The sequence below is a fragment of the Lactuca serriola genome, chromosome 1 (genome assembly GCF_051521515.1).
Source record: "Lactuca serriola cultivar US96UC23 chromosome 1, Lser_US96UC23_V15, whole genome shotgun sequence".
In the NCBI taxonomy this organism is placed as follows: domain Eukaryota; kingdom Viridiplantae; phylum Streptophyta; class Magnoliopsida; order Asterales; family Asteraceae; genus Lactuca; species Lactuca serriola.
The window spans coordinates 50,697,449-50,709,587 of NC_136408.1; the positions used below are offsets into that span (position 1 = coordinate 50,697,449).

The window sequence follows — 12,139 nt, forward strand, 5'->3', positions numbered from 1 at the left end:
ACATGTCGCATCTTATACTATGCACCGTCTCCTTGAGCATACAAATGTAGATTCCTATTAACAACATGTGATCCAGTACCTATCAACACTCGCTATTAATGCGAACACCTTATAACTACCAAATAAAATGTTACACAAATTATCCACAAAGTCTTTAATGTCTCCCTAGTAAATCGAAGAAAAAAAATACAAAGTTCTTTCTTGCCTTGGAATTTTTTTTCATGCAATAAGTACATTAATAACTTCTTCATACTTGTACGTTCCATAAACTAGTGACATAATCATAATTGAAACCTTACAATTATCTCCAAGATTAGAATGCACAGATCTTGAATGAGATACTGGTCTCATTCTATGTAACGACCCAAAATTATGAGGTAGAAATTTCATTTTTAATTCATCCAAAACATTAATTATATTTAAGTCAACGTTCAGTATGTGCTTATCATAATATTCAAAAACACTTTTATAAGAAAACAGTTATCAGAGTACAATCCCAAAATCATCATGATGTGAAAACAAGGGTGGATGCGCTGCGATCAAGTCGGACCCTTCCGTTTCGAACCGAAAGTACCTGAAACAGTAACAAAAAAAACTATAAGCACAAAGGTCAGGGAGTTCCCCAAAATACCACATACCATACATGAGAAAGTGAATACTATGGGCCAAATCATAGTCTTACAATCATTCCTATCATGGGCCAAATCATGGTCTTCCCTTGCAATGGTGAGGGCCAAATCACGGTCTTTCATACAAGTGTCAGGGGCCAGATCTTGGTCTTTCATATAATTGTCAAGGGCCACATCTTGGTCTTTCATATAATTGGGAGGGCCCAGATCCTGGTCTTTCATGCAAGCATCACAAATACAAATAGCATTCCACATACCAAATAATGGGCCGGCATTGGTCCCTTCTACCCATGGATACGGTGAGAAAACTCATTTCGGACTGCTGAACCTCACAGATAAATCTCTGGATGTTGGTTCGCTAAAATCCCCGTGCTATCAGTCACAAAATAAGATCCAATTAATATTTGGATCCCGACACACACTAAGAGTCTAATATAGGGTAGAAGACCTTCTTACCCATTCCCTAAATTGGCCCAAGGCCAAAGCCAAATCCAATTTTCCAAAAAGCCCAAATTCGAAAATAATCATTCGAGGCCCAATTTTCCAAATTGGGCCAAAACCCCTTCATGGGCCTTCAACCAAGATAGTCCAAAAATGACAACAACCCAACAATAGAATTATGATGTCCCAACAAGGCCCAAGACAACTGAAGTCCAACATGGCCCAAAACCAAGAGCCCAAAAGTTCGAAGCCCAATATGTTGAGTATGTGGGGCGTACTAATCTCGTACGCTCAGCGTGCTCACTTTAGGGCTTGTACGCGCAACGTACTCCACCAACTTGACCAACTTCCCATAATCAGCTCTTAATCGATTAAGACTTCAACCCAAACTCATATATGACTTCCTTAAGGTGGTTTATCACGTAAAGTTGCCAACTTTACGTGCATGCATGGCTTAACGGGGCTCTAGAGCTCAAAAGAGCTTAATAAATGACTTAACACATGCATGAGACCAAAACCACCATAAAGCTTGCACTTTTATGTAAGGCTGGCAATTTTCGACATGACACGCAACACGACACGAAATAAACGGGTTTGGGTTGAGTTTTTCAACCCACCAACCCGCCAACCCGTTTATTAAACGGGTCATATATGGGTTTCTCAAAAAATAAACGGGTTGACCCACCAACCCGTTTATATTGTTAATAAAAAAATTATTTTATTTTTAAATTTATTTATGTATCAAGTATTAATATTTAATAAGTATTACATAATATATATCATTTATTCATAGACCATTTGAATGTTTCGACATTATGACTCGTGGTGGATGGTCTAATGTCATAAGTCGTAACCTATAAGGCTAAGTTTGTAACATGTTTCTATGAATGTTTTTAGTTTTCATTTGGATGTTTAAGAATTAAATATCTAAAATTCGGACCCATGAACCCAAATCTGACCCACGAACCCGCCAACTTGTGAACCCGTATAAATAAATGGGTTGGTGGGTCATATATGGGTTTATGTTCCAAACCCGCCAACCCGTGACCCGCTAACACGTGACCTGTATATTTAAATGGGTCGTGTTTGGGTTGGCATATTTTGACCCGCCAACACGCGACACGCCAACCCGAACACGACACGATTGTCAGGCCTACTTTTATGCTTAAGAAACCATTAATATGTCCAGATCTACAAGGATAAGCTCCACAAATGAACTTGGCTCACGAGCACAAACCAAAAAGGGACCAAAATAGACAAGAACAAGCCAAGGAGTAGATCTATGAAATGAGTTGACAAGCTATAAGCTTTATACCTCACAAGCCACAAAATGGAGGTGCTAAAGCTAGATCTCTAAACTCCTCTCCAAAGGATGAGTCTTCAACCTTCTCCTTCCCTTCAAGAAGCACAAAATAACCCACAAAAGCTAAGGGAAGAATTTAGGGTTTTAGGATGTCGAGGCTGGTCTAGAAATGACCAAAAGAGGCTACGATATGGATTATATAGGGTGCAAGCCGTAAAATTAGGGTTTCCTACTTACTCACGTACGCTAAGCGTACTCCGCGTACGCCTAAGGTATGTGGATGAGCTCCGCGACCACCATCGGCTAGTACGCCTAGTGTACAAGGAGTACGTCCAACATACTCCAACATTCCTGAAGTTGGCAATTCTGCCCTATGACATCCCCAAAATCTCAGCCAGAAAAGGCATGTTTCATTTATGCTTTTAAAATAATTTCAGAGTAAATCCTTTTGATTTAAAAGAGTTGCAGAATTTGTTCCCAAAAACAAAGTATGATAAAATAATATTTACCAAAGCATTTCATAAAGAAATGTATTTTCATTATATAATCAAAACCCGGGATGTCATGTTCCGATACAGACACAAAAGCATAAACAACAAAAGATAGACCATACAGCAGTTACATATAACAACTGGTCTAATAAACAAAAGAGTAAATTACACGAATGGTCCCTATGGTTTGGGGTAATTTACGTGTTTGGTACCTAATTTATTTTTTTAACTCGGGAGGTCCCTACTGTTTGTTTTCGTTACATGTTTGGTCGCTGTCTTACCTAAAAAGACTATTATTTAAATAGAGAAAAATGTTGGGGTAGGTAAGGTAAGGTGAGGGGTGTGAGACTGAGGGTGTGTTTATTTAAATAAATTAGAAAATTAAGGGCAAAATAGTCTTTTTAGGTAATACAGGAACCAAGTACGTAACAAAAACAAACAGTAGGGACCTTTCGAGTTAAAAAAAATAAGTTAGGGACCAAACGCGCAAATTACCGTAAACCATAGGGACCATTCGTGTAATTTACTCTAAACAAAATAACTTTACGATTCATCCATCTTATGCCCTCGCGCCACTACCTGTAATATAAATAAACTGAGTGGGTCAGGCTTGGGAGCCTGGTGACCATATAGAGTTTTCAACCCACAATAAATAATTATATTTAATTTCACCAACCAACAATAACCCGATTACCCATTCCCGTTATCCTCACTTTACGTCCCTAAAACAACATCTATTACCAGGGACCTGATCTAGGATTTTCATCGGGACGGACATTACTGCAAGGGGTTTCCTCAGCAATAGGTGTCCTAAAGGAAACCATGAGGGGGATAGAGTACACCGGTGAACACATCGTTCACAACACCTACAGGTTATGAACCTGATAGCGTTCCACATGACTATCTAGAAAGAGTCCGTGGTTGTCATCCATACTCCGCTAGATGACTAGGTCAGCATCAACAACATCGAGGCCTCTCATCAGTTTATCACACATCAACTATCTACCCAAGTTCTACCCAACATTTTGTAGATAACAATATACATATGCAACTTAAAAACTGATAAGATATTCATTTAATACTCGTTCCAAATATACAGATTCATTCCAAGTAACAGATAATATATATCTATAGACACATAGCACGTTTTCACTCGAAGATACTTTATATATATATATATATATATATATATATATGTGTGTGTGTGTGTGTGTGTGTGTGTGTGTGTTAGAAGAAAAGGAATATACACTCACTTGATCAGAAGATGATCGGACAGCACTGCGGCTTGCAGAAGTAGTATTCTTTGGTAGATCTGGAATATCTTCACACACCGGGCTTCTTGCAGGCAAAGCTTCGGCTCAGAAACTATTTTCTTCTCGGGATCTTCGGGCTTCGGGACTCGCTTCGGGTCTCGGGAACCATATCGGGGCTTCGGGGTATGAGTTGCACGCAAAACGAGGTAATACGGATGGGGAGAGTTAGGGAGGAGCAACCAAAATCGGCCGACCCTTGATTTCTATTTGTAGGGTTGTTTTCTGGAAATTCACGTCGTGCCCCCCTAAGGTCCAATTTTGCAAAACAATACACACCAAGGGTCTAAATTGAAAAATACTTTGAATAGAGTGTTACATTTTATCATACAAATTTCCTATACATTGTGTTGTTGTTTTATGCCAACGTAGATATTTCTAGCTATCATGATGAACCATAATGATAAACCTAAGGTTGGAGGGAGTGGTGTCACACTCTCTCATGTTACCACAGTGTCATGTGGGCACCACCTCAACATTTACCATAATAGTGTGGCTTCTTGCTACACCCAATGAGTGATGCCACACTTTTTTTTGAGTAAATCAAAACTTTAGTTTTAATTAAAAACATTGTATTTCATTAATTAAAAAAGAACATAACATCACATTAAAAAAAAACTTCAAAACTTAGGAAAAAAACTACAAATCTTAAACCATAAGACAAAAAAAACACATCAACCGATTTAAAAAAAAAAAAAAAAAAAAAAAAAAAAAAAAAAAAAACTCTACTTACCATAACATTTTTCGGCATCGGCTTTCATTGCGAAAACAATTTCAAGGTCATCCCCGGTCAGCTGCGATGTGTTCATCGTTAGTATTTTCAAGTCGTTTTCCCTTTGTTTTCGAACCTCTCTTTTGGAAGTAATTTGCAAAATTTTGTCCGATGTATTTTTTCTACCCTTCATATCGTCCCTGATGTCTTTCAAATCATCTGAATCCGATGCTTTTCCTTTGCTTTTGTTTTTGTTTTCTCCCGCTCCATTTCTCGGGAAGGTGGTGAAATTTGAACCGATTCATCTTAATTGAGGTCGAAACCAACACGACCATCAGATGTAGTGTGCTCAAATTCAGATATTCTAGACCGTTTTGAACTTCAACAAACTTGAATGCCTTCTTGTTTTCTTTTTGGTAGACTTTTCAAGCTTTCAACAAAATCACGTCATCACTTTCACTGCTTCTCCATTGTCGTTTCATGTTGTTATACAAATTGCTAAACAACATGACTTCCTTGTTCATCTTCCCCCGTTTCAAGTAAACGTGGTCTTTTATACGACACTCAGGAAGGTTCATTCCTTTGTGGAACCTATGTCTAACTCGCATCCAAAAACAATCGAGTTTTAGGTCTTTGCCCGTCTTCCCATCTTCAGAGACATTAATCCATGCTTGTGCCAATACTAAACATTCGTCATCTTCCCAATTTTTAGCCGGTGCCTTCTATGTTTGTTTTATTTGTAGCTTGAGGGAGTTGAGTTTCTTGAACAAACTCTTGTTTAGAATCAGAAATTGGTCTTTGTGGTTGTGATTGTGTTTGTTGAACAAACTCGGGTTTGAGTAAAAACTCAAACATATTAAAATCAACATCGGGTTGTGGTGCTCTTTGTATTTGTGATTGTGTTGGTCGTTGTGGTTGTGAAAATTGTTGTGGAAATTATGATAACATGCCACCATAATAATGAACAGAGGCGAATAAATCGGTTGGTCCATCATAGGTCTAACGAGTGTGGTATTTCTAGCGGGTGTTTTTTGGTTGTTTGAGTTTTTTTTGAAAGAAGACATTTTATAAATTTTTGAAGTGAATTTGATAAAAGATTGAGAGAATTGATATATATGTATGTATATATATATATATATATATATATATATATATATATATATATATATATATATATAGGGTTAGGTTCATTTGAGACCACCTATATTTTGTGAGATCGTGAGACGCATTTTTTTTATTTTTTTTAATTTTTTTTTAGTTAATTCAAGTTCCGAAAATAATATTTAATTTTTTTTTTGGATTTTTCCATTTATTTTTCATTTTAAAATTATTTTTTAGAATATGTACAGTGAAATATTCTATTAGAATATTTCACGTATTTTAAAAAAAAATGGAATTTATTTTTATTTTTATTTTTTTTAGTTAATTCAAGTTCCGAAAATAATATTTAAAAAAAAAGAATTTTTATTTTTTCCATTTATTCTGCATTTTAAAATTATTTTTTAGAATATGTCAGTGTAATATTCTATTAGAATATTTCACGTATTTTTCAAAAAAAAAAAATGGAATTTATTTTAATTTTATTTATTTATTTATTTATTTTTAGTTAATTCAAGTTCCAAAAATAATATTTAAAAAAAGAATTTTTAGATTTTTCCATTTATTCTGCATTTTAAAATTATTTTTTAGAATATGTCAGTGTAATATTCTATTAGAATATTTCACGTATTTTAAAAAAAAACGGATTTTTTTTTTTTTTTTTTTTTTTTTAGTTAATTCAAGTTCCGAAAATAATATTTAAAAAAATAATTTTTGGATTTTTCCATTTATTTTGCATTTTAAAATTATTTTTAGATTTGGTCTCACGGTCTCACAAAATTAGAATGGTCTCAAATGAACCTGAACATATATATATATATATATATATATATATATATATATATATATATATATATATATATATATATTCAATACAGAACCATAATTAACAGCGAACCAATCGTAAGCGTCAGAAATCATAATGATCAACGGCCAAGGAAATAGATGTACATTTGTACATTGGACGCACACACACTAGATTATACCAAAAAATCAACATCCTTACCAAAAAAATCTACCTCTTTTTTTCGTTTAATTTTTTTAGGCCACATTTTTTATCGAAAAAAAATACCGAATGTACCGTTGTTCACGATTTTTTGTCCTTTTTCCATAGAGATCCATGTTGATATATATAATAAACAATTTTTTTTTCGAAAAAAAACCCACTTCATTTTGTTATTTTTTTCAATATTTAAGTTTATTTTTATCCAAAAAAACTAATTATACTAAAAATATTAATTTTTACTCTATTAATAAATATCAACATCGACAATTAAAAAAAAATAAAAATAAATAAATAAATAAACTCGATCAGTGCAGATTTACATTGTGAATCTACACTGTAAATATTTCAGTTCGTAACATTTACAATATGAAAAAACTCGATCAGTTCAGATTCACACTATGAATCTAAACTATAAATATTTCAGTTTGTAACATTCACAATGTGAATTTGACTTACTATTTCAAATCTTTGATCATTCGCAAATTAATTCAGTAAATTTACATATGAATCAAAATATATTTCATGTAGTTTTATAATATTTTAACGTTTTCGTTACTCATAAATTAGTTTTGTAAAATTAGCAAATGGATTTATTCACATTGTGAATCTGACTTACTATTATTCACATTATGAATCTGAGCAAGCTCACAATGTGAAACTGAACAGGTTCACAATGTGAATCTGAACAAGTTCACAAATTGAATCTGAACTGAAATTTCGATTTTTTTTAACATCAATATAAATCTATGTTTAAAGAATACCAAAATATATGAATTTTGATATATTTATTAGTTTTTTTCTACAAAGAAATAGACCTTAACTTTTTTCAACAAAGAAAGAAAATGAAGTGGGTTTTTTGAAAAATGTTCATTATATATATATATATATATATATATATATATATATATATATATATATATATATATATATATATATATATAAAGAGAGAGAGAGAGAGAGAATTAGGTTCAAGTATTCTAACTAATTATTGTGCGGATATCGTATTCTATGAGAATTACTAAAGGAATAAGTTGTCTAGCAATGCGAATACGTACAACCTTATAAAAATATCGTCATTTTCATGCATTCTCGCTAATTATTATCCATTTTTGTTCTCACACATCGTTTTTCACTTATTTTCATTCTGACATAATACCACCTTATAAAATTTTAACAAACATTGTGACAGAAATGAGAATAATAATAATAAATGTATAATAACCTTATAGACGATTTAATTAGTGAGAATTTGTGTTAATGACAATAGTTATGTAAGATTGGACGTATTTATATTATCAAACAACATATTTTCTTTATCATTCTTATAGCATACGATATCCGCACAATAATTCGTTAGAATAGAATAACCTAAGCATATATATATATATATATATATATATATATATATATATATATATATATATATATATATATATATATATCTTGAAAGAGGACGAAAATCAAGAACAATGATATATTCGTTTTTCTTTTCAATAAAAAAACATGGCATAAAAAAAATAAACTAAAAAAAGGAAGTGGGTTTTGTTATAATCCGGTGCATGCGCGCCCATTGTAAAAGTCTACAACCCTTCCTTTTTGATGTTGATCGTTTTAAATTTTGACGCTTTTGATTGGTTCTTTGGTTCCTTGATTAATAATGTTAATCTATTGAACTTCTCTCTCTCTCTCTCTCTCTCTCTCTATATATATATATATATATATATATAGGGTTAGGTTATTTTGTTTTCACTATCTATTGTGTGCATGTATGACTGATTCTGGACCAATCATTTTAGTTATTTTAAGAAAGTAATTAATGCATATTACATGTTGAAGATATAATAGATATTAATTACATCTTCAGCATTTAATATGCATTAATTAGTTCTCTCTCTCTTTCTCTCTCTCTTTTCTCTCTCTCTCTCTCTCTCTCTCTCTCTATATATATATATATATATATATATATATATATATATATATATATATATATAGGGTTAGGTTATTTTGTTTTCACTATCTATTGTGTGCATGTATGACTGATTCTGGACCAATCATTTTAGTTATTTTAAGAAAGTAATTAATACATATTACATGTTGAAGATATAATAGATATTAATTACATTTTCAGCATTTAATATGCATTATTTACTTTCTTAAAATAACTAAAATGATTGGGAACAATCACATACCATGGGAAAAGGTGTGGCGAAACCGCATCGGGGGCAGTGTTCTCTTACCTTGCCGCATCCAATGCCCATAGTCTAATAGAATTTGCTAAGAACACATCTCAATCAAGAAGTTAGATAATAGTAATAATTGACTCCAAAAAAATTACCAACTACATCCTTTTGAGAAACGCATTAAGAGTCGTGTGAAAAAACACCCTTCCCCACTCATGCACGACTATCGAAGAAATGCCAAATGGGTAGTTTTCACCCATAAGGAAAGATAATGACTTATTATTGACATTTTTACCATGAAGATTTCGTGAATAGTTACTATTTAGAAACAACTTTATAAAATATCTTTTTATTATTATAGATATAGTTTTGGGTCTATATATATATATATATATATATATATATATATATATATATATATATATATATATATATATATATATATATATATATATATAAAAGGAAAGGATAAAATGAGAACACCTAAAAGGTTGAGAACGCGAGAACAGTTGTGGACCAATTATTTTATAAGGGCATTATAGGCATTTTACAATTTAATTAAATATGGATAAATGGAAAGTAATTAATCAATTCCGAAAATCATGAGAGTTTTTTCCTCAATTATTAAGAATACTTAAAATCTTCCTTTTAATTAATAAATTAATAAAAATATCATTTAACATGAATTAAAAAAAAACGTTTATTTGTTTATATTTTTATTTTTACTAACAACATTTGATAATGAATAATTTATCGATTTACCTCATTTATTTTAAAAAAATATATATCTTCATAAATAATGATTTATACATTACATTTAAAAATGAATAGAATTGTAAATTATAAATGAATTAGCTCAGTTGTATTTATGAATACACTTGTAAAATCATAAATGAATAAAACCCGAAAAAAAGATTATAAAATCAACTAAAATGGTACTCATATATAAATAAATAAAACACATTTCTATTCATATAAGAATATAATTATAATAGTAAATGAATAAGTTACAATATATATATATATATATATATATATATATATATATATATATATATATATATATATATATATAGTGCTACAATTACAATCATAAATGAATAAAACACATTTTTTCTCCTTCCAAAAGAGGTATTGGTGTCGGTGCTTCATTTGGTAAATCTCCCACCTCCCACTATATGTATGTTTATTCATTGTATCTGCAAAAAATGTTAATGAAACAATTATGTATAATTATATAGTCATTCACACATAAATACACTAATATTCACAAATGAATATCCTGTTATTCATAAATAAATATAGTCATTCAAACATAAATTCACACATAAATATATTGGTTGTGGTTGCTTGCCTTGCTCCTCTCGGACCAGCCTAATGGAGTATTCATTGATGATTAACTGCAAAATGAGACATCTAACATTATATTTATATAAGATTACAACTGCAAGCATTCAAGTTCCATTTTTCTGAATTCGGGCATTTCATCGAGCACCTTATGTGCATAACTTAACTCCATCACCGCCAATTAAGCTCACCAAATCCATTAAATCTCTTCAAATCCATTTTACACTTCCATTAAATCTCATCAAATCCATTTTTAACGATTAACTAAGCTCACCATAGAACTCTCCTCTAGCAATGGAATCCCTGTTAGCATCTCTGAGCGTCGCCGAGTCCAAATAAGTCTCCGCCAACTGCACTCTCTTCACATTATCATGTTCTTAAACCAACATGTTCCCATACTCCAACAGCTTCTCAACTGTTATCTTCGGTTTTTCAAATGTCGGAGGCCCTTCCCTTGAGTTCACAAGCCTCTTCCCTATGCCTTCCACTCCGATACCTCCAATCCACTCCCTCACTGCATCATCATACACTCTTGCCATCAATGCCCCGAAGAAATCTGAACAAGAAATCATTCATAAGTTATATATATATATATATATATATATATATATATATATATATATATATATATATATATATACATATATTTTAACATTTTCCGAGGTTAATTTATAGAAGAAAGAATACCGATGGATTGTCCTGGAAAAAGTGTCGACAAGCTTCGTAACACCTTCAGGAGAGACACCATCGGTTTTGAAGATTCTGATGCAGACACCGATTATGTCTTGTCTCGTCGGAGCCCAGTAGAATTTCTCCATACGTCCGTCACGGATAAGGGGAGCATAAAGGGTGGAGAAGTCGTTACCGGTGACGATGATCGGAACTCTACATCGAGACGATGAAGAACGAAAGTCATCGTTGGGATCTGTCATTGTTCGCCGCCAACATAACTCCATCACCCCTGCTTCCCCCTACTCCTTCTCGATCTCACTCTGAATCCTCGTGTACTCTCTCATCTGTTTCACATTTTTAGATGCTTTGGTGGTGTATAGATTAGGGAGGTGACGAAGCGTGCCCTAGGTATAAAGAGAGACGGCAAATTAAAAGGAAAGATATCAGTGTGTGAGAAGTTATAGAAATTAAATAAACATTCAATTACAATTATACCCTTTTCACCATTTAAAGTTACACTTTAATACCAATAATTTTCAGAATTTACATAAATGGTCTGTCTGATAATAGCCTTCGATTTGAATATTTAGATGATCTAGATCTGTTCTCGCGTTCTCAACCTTTTAGGTGCTCTCATTTGATCCTACTCCTATATATATATATATATATATATATATATATATATATATAGAGAGAGAGAGAGAGAGATGGGGGGTTCAAGTATTCTAATTAATTATTGTACATCTATGGTATGTTATGAGAATGATAAAGAAAATATGTTGTTTGATAATATAAATACGTTCAATCTTACAGAACTATTGTCATTAACACACATTCTCACTAATTAAATCGTCTTTAAGGTTATTATACACTTATTATTATTATTCTCATTTCTGTCAGAATGTTGTCAAAATGTTTTATAGGGTCGTATTCTGTCAGAATGAAAATGA

General features: G+C 32.0%; 1 pseudogene across 1 annotated transcript; it reads right to left on the bottom strand.

Annotated features, from left to right (window-relative positions):
• Positions 1-10,555: 10,555 nt before the first annotated feature.
• LOC145068579 (ribulose bisphosphate carboxylase/oxygenase activase, chloroplastic-like) lies at positions 10,556-11,452 on the bottom strand (annotated as a pseudogene). The gene is made up of 2 exons (XR_013689005.1): positions 11,205-11,452; positions 10,556-11,073 (listed from the first exon to the last, which is right to left on the bottom strand). The product of XR_013689005.1 is annotated as a ribulose bisphosphate carboxylase/oxygenase activase, chloroplastic-like (transcript).
• Positions 11,453-12,139: the final 687 nt, after the last annotated feature.